Source organism: Hyla sarda, chromosome 6, assembly GCF_029499605.1.
Source record: "Hyla sarda isolate aHylSar1 chromosome 6, aHylSar1.hap1, whole genome shotgun sequence".
NCBI classification, from domain to species: domain Eukaryota; kingdom Metazoa; phylum Chordata; class Amphibia; order Anura; family Hylidae; genus Hyla; species Hyla sarda.
Window position 1 is genome coordinate 293,464,437 of NC_079194.1, and position 22,760 is coordinate 293,487,196.

Genomic DNA, 22,760 nt, shown 5'->3' on the forward strand with positions numbered 1-22,760 from the left:
TCAGCCCCCTATGCTTGCTGCAGCTTTCCTCAGTCGTCCGCGCCGGGATTCTTCGCCAGAGCCCGCCGCAACCCGCCCGCAACTAGCGACAGCGGACACAATTAAAACTTGTGAGTTAACACCGGGTTCCGACAGAGGAGAGTGGGGGGGAGGGCGGGAGATTTAAACTAGAGGAAAAACGTGAGTTCGGCTGGGATCCCTCATTAGGGATCATAAGGGATTCTCCACCACCTACACCGAGGGGCCCAGCATAAAGAAATCCCTCAGCCATTCCTAAAGCCCCCCGAAGACTGGGGCTTCTCCAGGCTTCCCATAGGGACAGGAAACAACTGAGGATGGAGAGGAGTGGACTTCCTTCTATTCTCCAAGGTTTCCTGTCCCTAGGGACGGAGTCCCTCTCTCAGGTGGTGCTGTCATGGCGATGGGAAAATATATCCCCCACCGGCACATTAATAAATGTATACCCCCCCTGGCGCAAGTAACCCCCCGCAGCGCATGTCTAATGTACTATAGCAGGCTGCCATCTATATACACATGTCGGGCTGCGGCAGGTCCGATGCTGCTGATAGAAATACTTTTCATTCATAGCACAGCGCCAGCATATGTATATAGATGCGCTGTGGGGGGCAGATAACGCTATATGTCTGCACCCCCCAGCGCTTCTATAGACATTTGCCGTTGCTGCGCTATGAATGAAAGGTATTTCTATTAGCAGCGCATAGTGCTGGCTGCCGGAACTATATGTGCTGCTAATTTTAATATACCTTTTATTCATAGCGCAGCCCGGCATAAGATGGCAGCCTGCGACAGTACATTATACATGCGCTGCGGGGGGTTACTTGCGCAGGCGGGGGGTATACATTTATTAATGCACTGGCGGGGGATACATATTTAATGCGCCGGCGGGGGGTATACGTTTATTAATGCGCCGGCGGGGGATATATATTTAATGCGCCGGCGGGGGGTATACATTTATTAATGCGCCGGCGGGGGTATACATTTATTAATGCGCCAGTGGGGGATATATATTTAATGCCCCGTCGGGGGATATATATTTATAAATGCGCTGGTGGGGGTCATATCTTTATTAATGCGCTGTGGTGGGCTAGATATATAGGCTATTTGCCCCCCCCCCAGCACTATATATCTTGCCCCCCCACAATATAGATATGGCCCCCTGCTACTCACAATTTTCATTTTTAAATCTTCCGCTGGGAACCCTGAATGGCGAGAAGTGAGGCCCGGTGCAATCAATCCCTCTGCCCCTGTAATACAACCCCCATCATGTAACAGACTCTGTTCCATCATGTGGGTAGTAGCCTCCCCAGCTGTCTGCAGACTCCCGCAGCCAGGGAATTACTACTCCCATCATGGAATCAAGTATGTTCCATAATGGGAGTAGTAGTCCCGACTGTGGTAGTCTGTAGGCAGAGGTGTTCGGCCATACATGAGGAATAACAGGTCTTAACGGATGAATGTTCATAGTGTGAAAGGAGCCTTACCCATCTAATCTAATGGGCAGGGAGGGAAATCTACCTAGCCTAACTTGTGTGCGCAGTGTGGGGGTTTCTTGCCTATCTGCCTATTTACCTATATAATTTAAGAGCTGCCTACCTACTACCTACCTAATCTAAATGAGAAAGATCTACCTAGCCAATGTGCCGGGGGGCTGCCTGCTTACCTAACAGGTAGGAGGGAGCTAATATGGCGCACCAAGGGGGCTTACTATTATATTGGATACAAAGGGTGCAGAGGGGCCTTACTGCCATATGTGCGCACAGAGGGGGCCTAACTACTATATGAAAGCACAGAGAGGGCCTCACTACTATATAGGAGCACAGAGGGGGGTATTACTCTATAGGGGCACTATTATTATGTAAGGCAACATTGATGGGAAGTTTGTATAGTAGTGTGGATGGTGATAAAATGTTTAACGTGGTTATATATATATATATATATATATATATATAATATGTGTATCTCTCTCTCTCTATCTATATCTATATCTATATCTATATATATCTATATATATATATATATATATATATATATATATATATATATATCTACACACACACACACACACACACAGGTTCTCTTCATTTAATTTGCAACAAATTCAATTCATTCTAATCATGTTGCGCATGTAACATCTTTGCTGCAAATTACCCGAATGGTTATACATGATACCAGACTACATATTTCAGTAGTGGAAGTTTCTATAGACAGAAGGAGGGAAGACTGCAAGGAAAGAAACATGGAAAGAAGTATATAGGAGCAGTATTATAGTAGTTATATTCTTGTATATAGGAGCAGTATTATAGTAGTTATATTCTTGTATATAGGAGCAGTATTATAGTAGTTATATTCTTGTATATAGGAGCAGTATTATAGTAGTTATATTCTTGTATATAGGAGCAGTATTATAGTAGTTATAATACTACTTGTTACGCCTAGCGCTCCGGGTCCCCGCTCCTCCCCAGAGCGCTCACGGCGTCTCTCTCCCCGCAGCGCCCCGGTCAGTCCCGCTGACCGGGAGCGCTGCACTGTCATGGCCGTCGGGGATGCGATTCGCACAGCGGGACGCGCCCGCTCGCGAATCGCATCCCAGGTCACTTACCCGTCCCGGTCCCCTGCTGTCATGTGCTGGCGCGCGCGGCTCCGCTCTCTAGGGCGCGCGCGCGCCAGCTCTCTGAGACTTAAAGGGCCAGTGCACCAATGATTGGTGCCTGGCCCAATTAGCTTAATTGGCTCCCACCTGCTCCCAGACTATATCTGATCACTTCCCCTGCACTCCCTCGCCGGATCTTGTTGCCTTGTGCCAGTGAAAGCGTTTAGTGTGTCCAAAGCCTGTGTTACCTGAACCCTTGCTATCCATCTTGACTACGAACCTTGCCGCCTGCCCCCGACCTTCTGCTACGTCTGACCTTGCCTCTGCCTAGTCCTTCTGTCCCACGCCTTCTCAGCAGTCAGCGAGGTTGAGCCGTTGCTAGTGGATACGACCTGGTTGCTACTGCCGCAGCAAGACCATCCCGCTTTGCGGCGGGCTCTGGTGAAAACCAGTAGCCTCTTAGAACCGGTCCACCAGCACGGTCCACGCCAATCCCTCGCTGACACAGAGGATCCACTACCTGTGAGCCGAATCGTGACAGTAGATCCGGCCATGGATCCCGCTGAGGTGCCGCTGCCAAGTCTCGCTGACCTTCCCACGGTGGTCGCTCAGCAATCGCAGCAGATTGCCCAACAAGGACAGCAGCTGTCGCAGTTGACCGCCATGTTACAGCAACTTCTGCCTCTGCTACAGCAGCAACCATCTCCTCCGCCAGCTCCTGCACCTCCTCCGCAGCGAGTGGCCGCTCCTAGCCTCCGCTTGTCCCTGCCGGACAAATTTGATGGGGACTCTAAACTCTGCCGTGGATTTTTGTCTCAGTGTTCCCTGCATATGGAGATGTTGTCGGACTTGTTTCCTACAGAACGGTCTAAGGTGGCGTTCGTAGTGAGCCTTCTTTCAGGAAAGGCCTTGTCTTGGGCCACACCGCTCTGGGACCGCAATGATCCTGCCACAGCCACAGTCCAGTCCTTCTTCGCTGAAGTCCGGAGTGTCTTCGAGGAGCCAGCCCGAGCTTCTTCTGCCGAGACTGCCCTGTTGAACCTGGTCCAGGGTAATTCTTCAGTGGGCGAGTACGCCATCCAATTTCGTACTCTTGCTTCCGAGTTATCATGGAATAACGAGGCTCTCTGCGCGACCTTTAAAAAAGGCCTATCCAGTCGCATCAAGGATGTGCTGGCCGCACGAGAGATTCCTGCCAACCTGCAAGAACTCATCCATTTGGCTACCCGCATTGACATGCGTTTTTCTGAGCGACACCAAGAGCTCCGCCAGGAAAAAGACTTAGATCTCTGGGCACCTCTCCCACAGCATCCTTTGCAGTCTACGCCTGGGCCTCCCGCCGAGGAGGCCATGCAAGTGGATCGGTCTCGCCTGACCCAGGAAGAGAGGAATCGCCGTAGGGAAGAAAATCTCTGTCTGTACTGTGCCAGTACCGAGCATTTCTTGGTGGATTGCCCTATCCGTCCTCCACGTCTGGGAAATGCACGCACGCACCCAGCTCACGTGGGTGTGGCGTCTCTTGGTTCTAAGTCTGCTTCTCCACGTCTCACGGTGCCCGTGCGGATTTCTCCTTCAGCCAACTCCTCCCTCTCAGCCGTGGCCTGCTTGGACTCTGGTGCCTCTGGGAATTTTATTCTGGAGTCTTTTGTGAATAAATTCCGCATCCCGGTGACCCGTCTCGTCAAGCCGCTCTACATTTCCGCGGTCAACGGAGTCAGATTGGATTGCACCGTGCGTTACCGCACAGAACCCCTCCTGATGTGTATTGGACCCCACCACGAAAGGATTGAGTTATTCGTCCTTCCCAACTGTACCTCTGAGGTCCTCCTCGGTCTGCCATGGCTCCGGCTTCATTCTCCCACCCTTGATTGGACCACCGGGGAGATCAAGAACTGGGACTCTGCCTGCCATAGGAAGTGCCTCTCCCCCCCTCCCAGTCCCGTCAGGCAAGCCTCAGTGCCTCCTCATGGCCCCCGTCCTGGTGTCACACTTCCCCGTGCCAGGCTTCGCCCTCTGCCCTCCCTCCCCATTCCCACTCCTGCTGTACTGCCTGCCGTTGAGGAAACCCTCCATTCTTTCCCGGTGTCCTCATCCCAGGGGAGGCAGTTACCGGACAAAGAAAAGGGGAGACCTAAGGGGGGGGGTACTGTTACGCCTAGCGCTCCGGGTCCCCGCTCCTCCCCGGAGCGCTCACGGCGTCTCTCTCCCCGCAGCGCCCCGGTCAGTCCCGCTGACCGGGAGCGCTGCACTGTCATGGCCGTCGGGGATGCGATTCGCACAGCGGGACGCGCCCGCTCGCGAATCGCATCCCAGGTCACTTACCCGTCCCGGTCCCCTGCTGTCATGTGCTGGCGCGCGCGGCTCCGCTCTCTAGGGCGCGCGCGCGCCAGCTCTCTGAGACTTAAAGGGCCAGTGCACCAATGATTGGTGCCTGGCCCAATTAGCTTAATTGGCTCCCACCTGCTCCCAGACTATATCTGATCACTTCCCCTGCACTCCCTCGCCGGATCTTGTTGCCTTGTGCCAGTGAAAGCATTTAGTGTGTCCAAAGCCTGTGTTACCTGAACCCTTGCTATCCATCTTGACTACGAACCTTGCCGCCTGCCCCCGACCTTCTGCTACGTCTGACCTTGCCTCTGCCTAGTCCTTCTGTCCCACGCCTTCTCAGCAGTCAGCGAGGTTGAGCCGTTGCTAGTGGATACGACCTGGTTGCTACTGCCGCAGCAAGACCATCCCGCTTTGCGGCGGGCTCTGGTGAAAACCAGTAGCCTCTTAGAACCGGTCCACCAGCACGGTCCACGCCAATCCCTCGCTGACACAGAGGATCCACTACCTGTGAGCCGAATCGTGACACTACTCCTATAAACAAGAATATAACTATTATAATACTGCTCCTATATACAAGAATATAACTACTATAATACAGCTCCTATATACAAGAATATAACTATTATAATACTACTCCCGTATACAAGAATATAACTATTATAATACTGCTCCTATATACAAGAATATAACTACTATAATACTGCTCCTATATACAAGAATATAACTACTATAATACTGCTTCCTATATACAAGAATATAACTACTATAATACTGCTCCTATATACAAGAATATAACTACTATAATACTGCCCCTATATACAAGAATATAACTACTATAATACTGCTCCTATATACAAGAATATAACTACTATAATACAGCTCCTATATACAAGAATATAACTATTATAATACTACTCCCGTATACAAGAATATAACTATTATAATACTGCCCCTATATACAAGAATATAATAGTTATATTCTTGTATATAGGAGCAGTATTATAGTAGTTGTATATAGGAGCAGTATTATAGTAGTTATATTCTTGTATATAGGGGGCAGTATTATTGTAGTTATGAAACACAAAAAGAGAAACACAGCCGCACATCCACCATTTGTAATTTGATCTATTTGCTTCTCAGCATAATATCAAAAACTAACAGGTTGTTAGTATACATTTTGCTCAAAAAGTACAAGCCCACTCGCCACGTCAAGGCCACCTCGTTAGAGTGGGTCCCTAACCTGACACTGGCGTAGCGCCTGGTGGCGACCACTGCCTCCGAGACCCCGTGGCCAGGCAGCCCCACTACTGCCCGACCAAGACTGCAATAGGGTTTCCTCCTACCATTCTCCCAGCCCTGTGGCAGTGAGCACATGGTAGGTTTCATACTGATGTGGGTCTCTGTGGCAGCCATTGTTTCTGTGATGCTTTGTCTGTGGGGTGGAGTGGCCCAGAGCCAGGGGCTTGGTCGGGCAGTAGTGGGGCTGCCTAGCCACTGGGTCGCTCCCCCCGTTGGGCATGGGGTCTCGGAGGCAGTGGTCGCTGCCGGGGGCTACGCCAGTGTCAGGTTAGGGACCCACTCTAGCGAGATGGCTTTGACGTGGCGAGTGGGTTTGTACTTTTTGATCGAAATGTATACTAACAAGCTGTTAATTTTTTAAATTATGCTGAGAAGCAAATAGATCAAATTACAAATGGTGGATGTGCGGCTGTGTTCCTCACTTTTTGTGTCGCACATTTATAGTAGTTATATTCTTGTATATAGGAGCAGTATTATAGTAGTTAAATTCTTGTATATAGGAGCAGTATTATAGTAGTTATATTCTTGTATATAGGGGGCAGTATTATAGTAGTTATATTCTTGTATATAGGGGCAGTATTATAGTAGTTATATTCTTGTATATAGGAGCAGTATTATAGTAGTTATATTCTTGTATATAGGAGCAGTATTATAGTAGTTATATTCTTGTATATAGGAGCAGTATTATAGTAGTTATATTCTTGTATATAGGAGGCAGTATTATAGTAGTTATATTCTTGTATATAGGAGCAGTATTATAGTAGTTATATTCTTGTATATAGGAGCAGTATTATAGTAGTTATATTCTTGTATATAAGAGCCGTGTTACGCCGAGCGCTCCGGGTCCCCGCTCCTCCCCGGAGCGCTCGCCACATCCTCGCTACTGCAGCGCCCCGGTCAGATCCACTGACCGGGTGCGCTGCGATACCGCCTCCAGCCGGGGTGCGATTCGCGATGCGGGTGGCGCCCGCTCGCGATGCGCACCCCGGCTCCCGTACCTGACTCGCTCTCAGTCGGTCCTGTCCCGGCGCGCGCGGCCCCGCTCCCTAGGGCGCGCGCGCGCCGGGTCTCTGCGATTTAAAGGGCCACTGCGCCACTGATTGGCGCAGTTGTTCTAATTAGTGTGTTCACCTGTGCACTCCCTATGTATACCTCACTTCCCCTGCACTCCCTCGCCGGATCTTGTTGCCATTGTGCCAGTGAAAGCGTTTCCTTGTGTGTTCCTAGCCTGTGTTCCAGACCTCCTGCCGTTGCCCCTGACTACGATCCTTGCTGCCTGCCCCGACCTTCTGCTACGTCCGACCTTGCTCTTGTCTACTCCCTTGTACCGCGCCTATCTTCAGCAGTCAGAGAGGTTGAGCCGTTGCTAGTGGATACGACCTGGTTACTACCGCCGCTGCAAGACCATCCCGCTTTGCGGCGGGCTCTGGTGAATACCAGTAGTAACTTAGAACCGGTCCACTAGCACGGTCCACGCCAATCCCTCTCTGGCACAGAGAATCCACCTCCTGCCAGCCGAATCGTGACAGTAGATCCGGCCATGGATCCCGCTGAAGTTCCACTGCCAGTTGTCGCCGACCTCACCACGGTGGTCGCCCAGCAGTCGCAACAGATAGCGCAACAAGGCCACCAGCTGTCTCAACTGACCGTGATGCTACAGCAGCTACTACCACAGCTTCAACAATCATCTCCTCCGCCTGCTCCTGCACCTCCTCCGCAGCGAGTGGCCGCTTCTGGCCTACCACTATCCTTGCCGGAAAAATTTGATGGGGACTCTAAGTTTTGCCGTGGCTTTCTTTCACAATGTTCCCTGCACTTGGAGATGATGTCGGACCAGTTTCCTACTGAAAGGTCTAAGGTGGCTTTCGTAGTTAGCCTTCTGTCTGGGAAAGCTCTGTCATGGGCCACACCGCTCTGGGACCGCAATGACCCCGTCACTGCCTCTGTACACTCCTTCTTCTCGGAAATTCGAAGTGTCTTTGAGGAACCTGCCCGAGCCTCTTCTGCTGAGACTGCCCTGCTGAACCTGGTCCAGGGTAATTCTTCCGTTGGCGAGTACGCCATACAATTCCGTACTCTTGCTTCCGAATTATCCTGGAATAATGAGGCCCTCTGCGCGACCTTTAAAAAAGGCCTATCCAGCAACATTAAAGATGTTCTGGCCGCACGAGAAATTCCTGCTAACCTGCATGAACTCATTCATCTAGCCACTCGCATTGACATGCGTTTTTCCGAAAGGCGTCAGGAGCTCCGCCAGGATATGGACTTTGTTCGCACGAGGCGTTTTTTCTCCCCGGCTCCTCTCTCCTCTGGTCCTCTGCAATCCGTTCCTGTGCCTTCCGCCGTGGAGGCTATGCAAGTTGACCGGTCTCGCTTGACACCTCAAGAGAGGACACGACGCCGCATGGAGAATCTTTGCCTGTACTGTGCCGGTACCGAACACTTCCTGAAGGATTGTCCTATCCGTCCTCCCCGCCTGGAAAGACGTACGCTGACTTCGCACAAAGGTGAGACAGTTCTTGATGTCAACTCTGCTTCTCCACGCCTTACTGTGCCTGTGCGGATATCTGCCTCTACCTTCTCCTTCTCTACCATGGCCTTCTTGGATTCCGGATCTGCAGGAAATTTTATTTTGGCCTCTCTCATCAACAGGTTCAACATCCCGGTGACCAGTCTCACCAGACCCCTCTACATCAATTGTGTTAACAATGAAAGATTGGACTGTACCGTACGTTACCGCACGGAGCCCCTCCTAATGTGCATCGGACCTCATCACGAAAAAATTGAGTTTTTGGTCCTCTCCAATTGCACTTCCGAAATTCTCCTTGGACTACTGTGGCTTCAACGCCATTCCCCAACCCTTGATTGGTCCACAGGAGAGATCAAGAGCTGGGGTACTTCTTGTTTCAAGGACTGTCTTAAACCGGTTCCCAGTACTCCCTGCCGTGACCCTGTGGTTCCCCCTGTAACCGGTCTCCCTAAGGCTTATATGGACTATGCTGACGTATTTTGCAAAAAACAAGCTGAGACTTTACCTCCTCACAGGCCTTATGACTGTCCTATTGACCTCCTCCCAGGCACTACTCCACCCCGGGGCAGAATTTATCCTCTGTCCGCCCCAGAGACTCTTGCTATGTCTGAATACATCCAGGAAAATTTAAAAAAGGGGTTTATCCGCAAATCCTCCTCTCCTGCCGGAGCTGGATTTTTCTTTGTGTCCAAAAAAGATGGCTCCCTACGTCCTTGCATTGATTACCGCGGACTTAATAAAATCACGGTAAAGAACCGCTACCCCCTACCTCTTATCTCAGAACTCTTTGATCGCCTTCAAGGTGCCCACATCTTTACCAAACTGGACTTAAGAGGTGCTTATAATCTCATCCGCATCAGGGAGGGGGACGAATGGAAAACTGCATTTAACACTAGAGATGGACACTTTGAGTATCTGGTCATGCCCTTTGGCCTGTGCAACGCCCCTGCCGTCTTCCAAGACTTTGTTAATGAAATTTTTCGTGATCTCTTATATTCCTGTGTTGTTGTGTATCTGGACGATATTCTGATTTTTTCTGCCAACTTAGAGGAACACCGCCAGCATGTCCGCATGGTTCTTCAGAGACTTCGAGACAATCAACTTTATGCCAAAATGGAGAAATGTCTGTTTGAATGTCAATCTCTTCCTTTCCTAGGATACTTGGTTTCTGGCCAGGGACTACAAATGGACCCAGATAAACTCTCTGCCGTCTTAGATTGGCCACGCCCCTCCGGACTCCGTGCTATCCAACGTTTTTTGGGGTTCGCCAATTATTACAGACAATTTATTCCTCATTTTTCCACTATTGTGGCTCCTATCGTGGCTTTAACCAAGAAGAATGCCAATCCTAAGTCCTGGTCTCCTCAAGCGGAAGACGCATTTAAACGGCTCAAGTCTGCCTTTTCTTCTGCTCCCGTGCTCTCCAGACCTGACCCATCTAAACCCTTCTTTTTGGAGGTTGATGCCTCCTCAGTGGGAGCTGGAGCGGTCCTTCTACAAAAAAATTCTTCCGGGCATGCTGTTACTTGTGGTTTTTTTTCTAGGACCTTCTCTCCGGCGGAGAGGAACTACTCCATCGGGGATCGAGAACTACTGGCCATTAAATTGGCACTTGAGGAATGGAGGCATCTGCTGGAGGGATCAAAATTTCCAGTTATCATTTACACCGACCACAAGAATCTCTCCTATCTCCAGTCTGCCCAACGGCTGAATCCTCGCCAGGCCAGGTGGTCTTTGTTCTTTGCCCGTTTTAACTTTGAAATTCATTTTCGCCCTGCCGACAAGAACATTAGGGCCGATGCTCTCTCTCGTTCCTCGGATGCTTCGGAAGTAGAGGTCTCTCCACAACACATCATTCCTCCTGACTGTCTGATCTCCACTTCTCCAGCCTCCATCAGGCAAACTCCTCCAGGGAAGACCTTCGTTTCTCCACGCCAACGTCTCGGGATTCTCAAATGGGGTCACTCCTCCCACCTCGCTGGCCATGCGGGCATCAAAAAGTCTTTGCAACTCATCTCTCGCTTCTATTGGTGGCCGACTCTGGAGACGGATGTTGTTGATTTTGTGCGGGCCTGTACTGTCTGTGCCCGGGATAAGACTCCTCGCCAGAAGCCTGCTGGTCTCCTTCATCCTCTGCCTGTCCCCGAACAGCCTTGGTCTCTGATTGGTATGGACTTTATTACAGACTTACCCCCATCCCGTGGCAACACTGTTGTTTGGGTGGTCGTTGATCGATTTTCCAAGATGGCACATTTTATTCCTCTTCCTGGTCTTCCTTCAGCGCCTCAGTTGGCAAAACAATTTTTTGTACACATTTTTCGTCTTCACAGTTTGCCCACGCAGATCGTCTCGGATAGAGGCGTCCAATTCATGTCAAAATTCTGGAGGGCTCTCTGTAAACAACTCAAGATTAAATTAAACTTCTCTTCTGCTTATCATCCTCAATCCAATGGGCAAGTAGAAAGAATTAACCAGGTCCTGGGTGACTATTTACGGCATTTTGTTTCCTCCCGCCAGGATGACTGGGCAGATCTTCTACCATGGGCCGAATTCTCGTACAACTTCAGAGTCTCTGAATCTTCTTCTAAATCCCCATTTTTCGTGGTGTACGGCCGTCACCCTCTTCCCCCCCTCCCTACTCCCTTGCCCTCTGGTTTGCCCGCTGTGGATGAAGTGACTCGTGATCTTTCCACCATATGGAAAGAGACCCAAAATTCTCTTTTACAGGCTTCATCTCGCATGAAAAAGTTTGCCGATAAGAAAAGAAGAGCTCCCCCCATTTTTTCTCCCGGAGACAAGGTATGGCTCTCCGCTAAATATGTCCGCTTCCGTGTCCCCAGCTACAAACTGGGACCACGCTATCTTGGTCCTTTCAAAATCTTGTGCCAAATTAATCCTGTCTCTTACAAACTTCTTCTTCCTCCTTCTCTTCGTATTCCTAATGCCTTTCATGTCTCTCTTCTTAAACCACTCATCATCAACCGTTTCTCTCCCAAACTTGTTTCTCCCACTCCTGTTTCCGGTTCCTCTGACATCTTCTCCGTAAAGGAGATACTGGCCTCCAAGACGGTCAGAGGGAAAAAAAATTTTTGGGTCGATTGGGAGGGCTGTGGTCCTGAAGAGAGATCCTGGGAACCTGAGGACAACATCCTAGACAAAAGTCTGGTCCTCAGGTTCTCAGGCTCCAAGAAGAGGGGGAGACCCAAGGGGGGGGGTACTGTTACGCCAAGCGCTCCGGGTCCCCGCTCCTCCCCGGAGCGCTCGCCACATCCTCGCTACTGCAGCGCCCCGGTCAGATCCACTGACCGGGTGCGCTGCGATACCGCCTCCAGCCGGGGTGCGATTCGCGATGCGATGCGCACCCCGGCTCCCGTACCTGACTCGCTCTCCGTCGGTCCTGTCCCGGCGCGCGCGGCCCCGCTCCCTAGGGCGCGCACGCGCCGGGTCTCTGCGATTTAAAGGGCCACTGCGCCACTGATTGGCGCAGTTGTTCTAATTAGTGTGTTCACCTGTGCACTCCCTATGTATACCTCACTTCCCCTGCACTCCCTCGCCGGATCTTGTTGCCATTGTGCCAGTGAAAGCGTTTCCTTGTGTGTTCCTAGCCTGTGTTCCAGACCTCCTGCCGTTGCCCCTGACTACGATCCTTGCTGCCTGCCCCGACCTTCTGCTACGTCCGACCTTGCTCTTGTCTACTCCCTTGTACCGCGCCTATCTTCAGCAGTCAGAGAGGTTGAGCCGTTGCTAGTGGATACGACCTGGTTACTACCGCCGCTGCAAGACCATCCCGCTTTGCGGCGGGCTCTGGTGAATACCAGTAGTAACTTAGAACCGGTCCACTAGCACGGTCCACGCCAATCCCTCTCTGGCACAGAGGATCCACCTCCTGCCAGCCGAATCGTGACAAGCCGTATTATAGTAGGTTTATTCTTTTATATAGGAGCAGTATTATAGTAGTTATATTCTTGTATATAGGGAGAGCAGAAACAAATCCTGTTTACAATGTAAAGCACTTGCGGATGGTCCCCTACAGAACTGTGTATACAGCATTGACTGGTCACATTTATAGATTCTATAGAGAGGTGAAGGGAAGTCTGCAAAAAAAGAAATATAGGAATAAAATACCTGGTGGTGGGGGATCCAATTCATCATTTTCCTCTTCTATTTAAGGAAAAAGAAAAGTCTTAAAGTAATAACATTTTGTTCTGATTTATCTGTTTATAATAAAACTTCAGTAAAAGTTTAGAATGATTTCAGCTTCTGGTATGAGAGACTTTACACACAAGGAACAAAAGGCAAAAACAAAAAACAAAACTCCCCGAATTTCTTACATAAAGTTTAACTATTGGAGCTGAATATTTTTTCTTTCTTAGTGTAAATGAGAGAATTTGTTCAGTGGTATCTGGATATGAGGTGCTGAGGCAGTCACTGTAAAGGAGTACTCTGCCCCAAGACATGTTATACCCTATTCAAAGGATAGGGGATATGATATCTGATCTCGGGGTCTGGCTGCTGCGATCAGACATCTTATCCTCTATCCTATGTACAGGGGATAAGCTGTTCGGGGGTGGAGTACCCTTTTAAGTCTTTCGTGGTAAGGTATTGGTCTTTTTGCTGATAACACAAAAAAAAAATTCTTTTGGGGGGGGGGGGGGGAAATCACCCTCTTGGTCCTCATTAAGTTCATCTACCACTCTCTTTCGCTCCCTCTCCATCTCTTCCTCAGCATCTAACAACACACTGTACCTATTTGTTATGGTCATTACACCTGTCCCGGGGTCTACTTTCTTTTTGGAAAGTTTTTGGACAGTGGTCGATTCCTACTCAGGCTTACAGCTGGTTTTGTCTTTTTTCCGTCTATTCTGTGAGTTTATTGATGCTGGGACAGAAGAAGACATGGCCACAACCTGCTCAGTGACCTCCCTACTCCCCTCAGTGGTTCCTGGCTGTGACTGGTCGGGCACTATGTCACCCACATTTTCACCCATGTTGTCACCCATGTTGTCACCCATGTTGTCACACATATTGTGCTGAGGCTCGGGCTGTGTCGCTGCTGACCCTGACACCAACGTCTCCCCCTCCAGGTCCTCTGCCCCCTCCAGCAGGTCCTCATCAGGGAAGTCCTTACAGATGTTATGCCAGGCGTCAGGACAGTCCCTGTGGGAGTGACCGGTCTTACCACAGAGGTTGCAGCGGATGTTCCGGCAGGTGGCGCTGACATGGCCGATCTCCCCACATAAATTGCATTTTACCAGTGTGCAGACACTCGCGATATGACCGGTCTTCCCACACTTGAAGCATTTCCTCGGCTGACCTGCATAGAAGTAGACCCCTTTCTCCCGGCCAATGAAAAATGAATTGGGCAGATGTTGGGTAATGTTGTTTATCTGCCGTAACTTTACCAGGACCTTCCACCCGCCCGTCCATATGCCATCCTCATCCCTGGTCTTAGTCAGGTCTGACATTAGGTCACAGTGTCTCTTTAACCACACAACAATATCCTGGGGGGGACAGACTCGTTCCAGAATATAATGGTGACGTTTGCTGTGTCTGGTCTGGAGATGGGGATAAAGCTGAACTTATTCCAGCCATCAGCATCTCTCACCCGGGTGACATGGGCCCAGAAGCGGTCCAGGTTAGACATGAGTTTGAAGCTGACGTCATAGCCCTGTCTGTCAGGAAGGTTTATCACTGCCAGGATGTTAGATGGCAGGAAGCCCATTTGGTGGCACAGAAGTTCACGGACCACAAACCTCCTGTCAGGCAGCTCCTCCTTGGCCCCTCTATGTCTGAACCTGACCACGTTCCTCCTCTTGAAAGCCTGACCTGTATAGTTTACATTGGACATGAATGGTGACCCACGGCTCCAGGCATTACCAGGAGGAGGCACCACTAATTCTACTCTCCTGCTGTACTTGGGGGCCCTGTGGTGGCTGCTGTTCCGCCTGCACTATGGGGGTCTGACACTTGCATGACTAAAGGGGGGAATTGTTGTGCACCAGACTGTACAGCCCCCTCCCCACCATCAACCTCTAGACTCTGGGGGTCACAAGCCACTGAAGGCTGAACTAATGGTGGATCTGACCCCAGAGATGACCCCAGATCCCACACAGACTGTGAAGCGCTCCCCTCTGCAGAAACATCATCATTAATATCAGATACAGTCATATCAGTACTGGCAGTATGATCCTGCACTACAGAGCCCAGCAAGCCCTGCAGAGCCATGTCCTGTGAACTCTCTGCTGCACTGCTGCCTTCAGGTAAGAGTCCACAGTCCTGCTGCTCTCTACTGCCCCCTGGGGCTTGTGGTGACGGCACAGCTTCTACAGAGTTACCTTGTGGTTTGTGTCAATAGTCCTGCTTCACAGGATAGACTGCTGGGACTTGTGGTGCCTCTGGAGGAATCTCTGCAGGTCTCTGTAGTTACTGGACACTTGCTTCTGCTTGTCTGTACAAATCTTCTTTCTCAAAAGGGAAGCTGGCTGGTCTGAGGACTGGTCTTACACAGGGCTGCTGGATGTCCTCTTGTCTTACACAGGACTGCTGGGTGTCATCTGGTGAGGCTGGAGTATTGGGTTAAGCAGCAGATGGAGATGGTTTTGGCGCAGGTCTCTCCTTATATCCCTCAAATCGCTGCCGATTTCTGTAGGATTCACCGACTGGTCCCATCCGCTCCAATACATCCTCCATGTCCTGCACAGTGTCAGCAAGCTGCACAGCGAGGGAGCTCAGCTTCTTGTCATGGATGCCATTGTTATTGGGGTTAACTTGTAAATACAGTCGATTTGTTTTTGCAGCTGTAGTTTTGTCTTTTTTAAAGTCTCAAGTCTCTTTACCAGAGCTGGGATCTGCTCGGCCAAACACAATTCAGGCTCCCGCTGAGTATTGGGGGACCCCGCTGGTGGGGTACTCACAGGACTCTGCTTCTGAGGTGGCATCTGACTCGGTGTTGCTGTGGTCACTGCTGCGGGGTCACAATCTCCAGACTGGGCCCCTGGTTCTTCCCAGTGACCGCACTTGTGGCCCCCTGAAGCCTTCCTGGTGTTCTCCCTCTGGTCTCATCTGGCGTGCTTGTAACTTTTGCGCTGCTCCCGCTCCCGTATTGTGTGCAGTCAGACCGTATCAGTACAGGCTGCTATAGATTCTCCAGCATGGTCTGCTTCTCCAGGGATGTTCTCCTCTGTCTGACTGCAGGAGGGGTGGATTGTACCTGCAGCCATTGTCTTACTTGGTAATGCTTCATTCTTAGCTTCCAAGACTTTCTCCTCATCTGTGCTTCTTGCTGCACCAGGACTGGACACTTTCTGCACATTTCTTACATCCATAGAAACTTTAGGATTTTCATCCATGGTTTGTGGTGTCTGGGGATTAATTCCCAGAATAAGCCGAAAAGCCTGGGCCTTGCTTGGGGAGCTTCCCCACCCAGGATGGCCCCTCCCTGGGCTTTCTCCAGACATCAGGAGAGCTACACAGACACAACCTCTCAGCTAGGAGGCAGTATTATAGTAGTTATATTCTTGTATATAGGAGCAGTATTATAGGAGCAGTATTATAGTAGTTATATTCTTGTATATAGGAGCAGTATTATAGTAGTTATATTCTTGTATATAGGAGCAGTATTATAGTAGTTATATTCTTGTATATAGGAGCAGTATTATAGAAGTTATATTCTTGTATATAGGAGCAGTATTATAGTAGTTATATTCTTGTATATAGGAGCAGTATTATAGTAGTTATATTCTTGTATATAGGAGGCAGTATTATAGTAGTTATATTCTTGTATATAGGAGCAGTATTATAGTAGTTATATTCTTGTATGTAGGAGCAGTATTATAGTAGTTATATTCTTATATATAGGGGGCAGTATTATAGTAGTTATATTCTAATATATAGGAGGCAGTATTATAGTAGTTATATTCTTGTACATAGGAGACAGTATTATAGTAGTTATATTCTTGTATATAGGAGAAGTATTATAGTAGATATATTCTTGTATATAGGAGCAGTATTATAGTAGTTATATTCTTGTATATAGGAGCAGTATTATAGTAGTTATTTTCTTGTATATAGGGGGCAGTATTATAGTAGTTATATTCTTGTATATAGGAGCAGTATTATAGTAGTTATATTCTTATATATAGGGGCAGTATTTAAGTAGTTATATTCTTGTATAAAGGAGCAGTATTATAGACAGTAGTTACGGTATATTCTTGTATATAGGAGGCAGTATTATAGTAGTTATATTCTTGTATATAGGAGCAGTGTTATAGTAGTTATATTCTTGTATATAGGGGGCAGTATTATAGTAGTTATATTGTTGCACATAGGAAGCCTAGTAATTATGGTTATGCTTGATCCTGGGCAGCTGCATGCTCAGGAGAGACCATTGTGCTCAGATATATTGACACATTAATCTCTTCTGGGAGAGCAGAAACAAATCCTGTTTACAATGTAAAGCACTTGCGGATGGTCCCCTACAGAACTGTGTATACAGCATTGACTGGTCACATTTATGGATTCTATAGAGAGGTGAAGGGAAGTCTGCAAAAAAAGAAATATAGGAATAAAATACCTGATTCTGCTTCTGATGATTCCAATTCATCATTCGCCTCTGGTCCTCCAATTTAAGGAAAAAGAAAAGTCTTAAAGTAATAACATTTTGTTATGATTTATCTGTTTATAATAAAACTTCAGTAAAAGTTTAGAATGATTCCAGCTTCTGGTATGAGAGACTTTACACACAAGGAACAAAAGACAACAACAAAAACAAAAAACGAAACTATCCCAATTTCTTACATAAAGTGTAACTATTGGATCTGAATTTTTTTTTTCTTTTTTAGTGTAAACGAGAGAATTTGTTCAGTGGTATCTGGATATGAGGTGCTGAGGCAGTCACTGTAAAGGAGTACTCTGCCCCTAGACATGCTATATCCTATTCAAAGGATAGGGGATATGATATCTGATCTCGGGGTCTGGCTGCTGCGATCAGACATCTTATCCTCTATCCTTTAGATAGGGGATAAGCTGTTCAGGGGTGGAGTACCCCTTAAAGTCTTTGGTGGTAAGGTATTGGTCTTTATGGTTGATGTTCCAGGAGAGTGCAAGATAATGCACCTGGGACGTAAAAACCCTCGGACAGAATATAGAACTTTTGATACAGTCCTGACCTCAGTATCTGAGGAAAGGGGTTAAGGGGTCATAGATATATGGTGAGTAAGCTTTGCCATCTGTTCACTCTGTGTGGTGCTATTAGACACTGTCTGTAGGGTGTCTCAACACAGAGTCGGGACTAGGTCAGGCCGCATTGGGGTTCTCCCTATGGGCACTGATGTAATGGTGGTTGCCACTCAGCACATTGCCATTTTATGTTAGGGATGTTAGGGATCAGCTACACACAGGTGGCCATGACATGGCTAGTGGGATTGCACATCATGATCTTAATGACCTGATATATCTATAGTAAGAAGCACAGGAACGTTGTGCAAGATGTCAATGTGCAACCATATCAGTTTTCTTGATGTCAGGAAATGTAATAGAGCAGCAGGCAATGCTAGCAGAATGGTTGGTGTATAGGGATATGTATTAGCAATAGAGAGGAATGTGTTCATGGGTGTATATGGAGAGGTATAAGCAGTAGAGGGAAGTGTTCATGGGTGTAGAAAGAGGGGTTTTAGCAGTAAAAAGGGGAACGTGCTTATGGGTGTATAGGGAGAGGTATTAGCAGTAAAGGGAATTGTTCTTGGGTGTATAAAGAGAGGAATTAGCCGTAAAAAATGGAAAGTGCTTATGGCTGTATAGGGAGAGGTATTAGCAGTAGAGGGAAGTGCCCATGGGCATATAAGGAGAGGTATTAGCGGTAAAGGGAAATGCTTATTGGTGTACAGGGAGAGGTATTAGCAGTAGAGGAGAATGCTCATGGGTGTATAGAGATAGGTATTAGCAGTAGAGAGGGAAGTGCTCATGGGTGTATAGGGGCAGATATTAGCATTAGAGAGGGAAGTGCGCATGGGTGTATAGGGAGAAGTATTAACAGTAGAGAGGAAAGTGCTCATGGGTGTATGGGGAGAGGTATTAGCAGCAGAGAGGGAAGTGCATATGGGTGTATAGGAGGATATATTAACAGTAGAGAGGGAAGTGCTAATGGATGTATTAGGAGAGGTATTAGCAGTAGAGAGGGAAGTGCTCATGGGGGTATAGAGAGAAGCATTAGCAGAGCAAAAAGCTCCCGACTCCACCACTCACTCCAGTACCTGCAGAGTAGCCTCACAAGACATCTCCACTATGATATGATGTCATCATACCGCCTACACTAGGACACAGAGGTTACTGGGCCGGACGGAACGGCTTTGCTTTGCGTGGGTGAGGTAACTTAAAAAAAATATATAATTTAAGAGCTGCCTACCTAATCTAAATAAGAAAGATCTACCTATTCAATGTGGCCGGGGGAGGGGCTGCCTGCTTACCTAACAGGTAGGAGGGAGCTAATATGGCACACCAAGGGGGCTTACTATTATTTGTCCACACTACTACTTAGCGGCCCAATAACACATGCAGAGGTGATCCAACCAACAATGAAATAACCCCAAGAGGTTAAAAAGAACCTCTATATTGCATGTGTCACAAAAATATATAAAACTTAACTTTTAAAGTGAATAAATTAATATATAAAGTGAGGAACACACGTATTTAAAAACACAGTTCCACTGAAGTCTTTGAGATCTACAGAATATTCCTACGGGTCATAAATTGGACGACCAAGACTGATGGATCTGAGCGATTTGGTTAAGTGAGTCTAGATCACCGGCCCATGGAATTGTTGGAGATTCTAGTATTCTAGGATTCGAGTATTATTTCGGCCCATTCCAGATGTGTGTATCACTATTCCTGATCACAAGTCGTAGCTTTAGAGAGTGATGTTATTTGCCACCTACATCAGCAATTAGATGGTCTAGGAGAATGCTAGTATAACAGCACTGTGATACTAAGATCTTCAGAGTTCATACTCTAAAGTCGCTCTGGAATGTCCTCAAAGGTGTGGACCTCTATGGCCTCTATATGTGACACCACTTATGTATGTGGTAATTGGTCAGTTGTCTCCTTGATAAAGCCACAGCAGTGGCGAAACATGTCGGGGTGTGAAAGATTCGTGTTTTAACTGCAACTCCACGGTGTCTAATGATAAATAAATAGAAACAGAAAAAGAGATGTACATCACTATTGAGAAAAGGGTCTCACCGAAACGCGTCTAGCATACTTACCCACCTTGTCAATACAGACCACCCTACTGCATTTCCAGCACTTGCAACTGCTGGAACCCCCCAATTTGCAGCCCACCGCTCAGACGAGCACTCTGCAGCACTGGACACACGAGGACACTGTCTGCTCACACTCACAGTGTTGCCTTCATTCCACCGCCAAATACCGTCCAGACGCCAACCTGTGCCACTCCGGATACCAAGCCAGACCAGCGCACGGACACCATCCCCGAGCCGGCCGCACAGCTGTGCCAGTCCTGACAAGCGAGGTTCCCATCCCGGAGATCATTAGAATCGGTGCGGTGAGTGGTGCATAGCACCAGCCTCTTATTACAAACTATCACTTTGCTACTAAATACCACGGATACAATATCAATATATTGAACTTCTTGCGGGTGGCTGTATTGAGGATTTTTTACAACCTTTTTTCACAACATATATATATATACACCTCCAATGACTTTCAAGTCATTTTAATGATTTTAGATAATTTTAACAGTTCATCTTTGTTCATGTATGAATTTTGAGTACCAATAAAGTATACAGTCCACAGCAAGGGCCCTGCTTGGACATACTTTCAATTGTATTTCACTAATAAATTGTTTATGCATATCTAACTAGCTTGTTCATCTTTACATATATACAGGGCCAGACTGGCAATCGGGCACAGCGGGCATTTGCCCGGTGGGCTGGGCCGTCCAGTGGGCCGTCTGCCTCGACGCAATGTTTAAAAATGTTTTTGTTTTTTTTTCTAAGTTTGCGGCTCCAGCCGCTCTTACCCCTCCTCCTGCTGCAGCAGATTTGCTGGAGGCAAACGTGCGCCGCGTAGGCACAATGTCTGCTTGCTCCTTGCGCCCAGGAAGAAGTGGAGGCCGGCAAGCAGATGGGAGTCGGCGCTCCTTATCTTCCTCTGACCCCAACAGCTGCGGCAACATATTCCTGGCGGTGGTGGCGTAGCAGAGGCCCCCGCCGGGGGGGGGTCCTTCTATGTAGGGGCCCCCAGCAGTGCCCCCCTCCGAACTAAATCCCCCCGAACAAGGCACCTCCCGCACCCCTGGGCTGCGCTGCTGTAGCACGGGCCTTTGCTTTGGCCTACCCAGGGCACTAGAGCTTCCGTGCGACTTAGCGCTGCCTCAGACCCTGGATCCCCGGGACATGATCACCCTGAACTCACGGCGTATGCAGATGAGGAGGCCGAGGACTGGGGGGAAAGGAGGTTATGTATCATGTGTATGTATGATGTTTGCATGTATGTGTTATGTGAGGTGTGTGTATGATTTATGTGTGAGTATATGTATTATGTGTGTATGTATTATTGCGTTTGTGTATGTATGATGTGTGTACAGTGTGTGAGTATGTATGTAATGTATGATGTGTATGTATGATGTGTGTACAGTGTGTGAGTATGTATATAATGTATGATGTGTATGTAATGTGTGATGTGGGGGCGGCGGCTGGTATATGTATAATGTGTGTGTATATGTATGATATATGTGTAGAATGTGTATGTATGATGTGTGTGTGTGTATATATGTATGATATGTGTGTAGAATGTGTATGTATGTTGTGAGTAAGATGTGTGCGTATGTATGATGTGTTTATGTATGAAATATATGAATATGCATGATGTGTGTATGTATGATGTGTGTAAGCTAGACAGATGTATGTATGTGTTATGTATGTATATATTTATGTACGATTTATGTATGTATTTTACACATTTTACATGCGGAAATTCAGCACAATTAACACCATATGAACATGACCTCAGGGGTCTGCAGTGGACAGAGAGCTCTGGAGGAGGTGAACGGAGAAAGGCAGAGGAGTCTGGAGGAGTAGGGAAAAGGGGGTCTGGAGGAGGAGGACATAGAGGTCAGGAGGAGGACAGAGGGGTCAGGAGGAGGACAGAGGGGTTAGGAGGAGGACAGAGGGGTCAGGAGGAGGAGGACAGAGGGGTCTGGAGGAGGAGGACAGAGGGGTCTGGAGAAGTAGGTAAAAGGGGGTCTGGAGGAGGAGGAGGACAGAGGGGTCAGGAGGAGGACAGAGAAGTCTGGAGAACAAAGGAGGGTGGAGGAGTAAAGTGGGGTCTGGTGGAGAAGGCTGGAGGAGAACAGAGGGGCCCGTAGAAGGGGATTGAGGAGGACAGATTGGTCTGGAGAACAAGAGAAAACAGAGGTATTGAGGAGGACGCAGGAGGAAAGATAGGTCAGGAGAAGGATGGAGTACAGAGACGTCAGGAGGAGTAAAGAGGGGTCTGGAGAAGGAGAATAAAGGTGGACAGAGGGATCTGGAGGTGGAGGAAAAAGGAGTCTGGAGGAGGAGGGTTGAGGAGGAAAGAGGAGTCCGGAGGAAAAGGACAGAGGGGTCTGGAGGAGGGTGGAGGATGAAAGAAGAGGATGAGGAGGACAGAGTGTCTGGAGGAGGAGGACAGAGAGGTCTGGAGCAGGAGGGCAGAAGAGGATGTAGGAGGAGGACAGAGGGGTCTGGAGGAGAAGGACTGAGGGGTCTAGAGAAGAAGGACTAAGGAGGACAGAGGGTCCTGGATGAGGAGAAGAGAGTGGTCAGGTGGAGGAGAAGGAGGAGGAGTAAAGAGTGGTCTGGAGCAGGAGGGCGGAGGAGGATGGAGGAGGAGGATAGAGGGGTCTGGAGCAGGAGGGTGGAGAAGGATAGAGGAAGACAGAGGGGTCTGGAGCAGGAGGGTGGAGGAGGAGAACAGAGGGGTCTGGAGGAGGTGGAT

At 48.4% G+C, this 22,760-nt stretch overlaps 1 long non-coding RNA gene across 1 annotated transcript in view; it reads right to left on the reverse strand.

Moving 5' to 3' along the window:
- Positions 1–22,760, reverse strand: part of LOC130277268 (uncharacterized) — a 50,109-nt gene that overhangs the window by 21,158 nt on the left and 6,191 nt on the right. The window contains exons 2-3 of the long non-coding RNA XR_008845416.1: positions 17,341–17,385; positions 12,894–12,929 (exon numbers count right to left, since the gene is read on the reverse strand). This is a non-coding gene — a long non-coding RNA (uncharacterized LOC130277268). The remainder of the gene's footprint in view (positions 1–12,893; positions 12,930–17,340; positions 17,386–22,760) is intronic.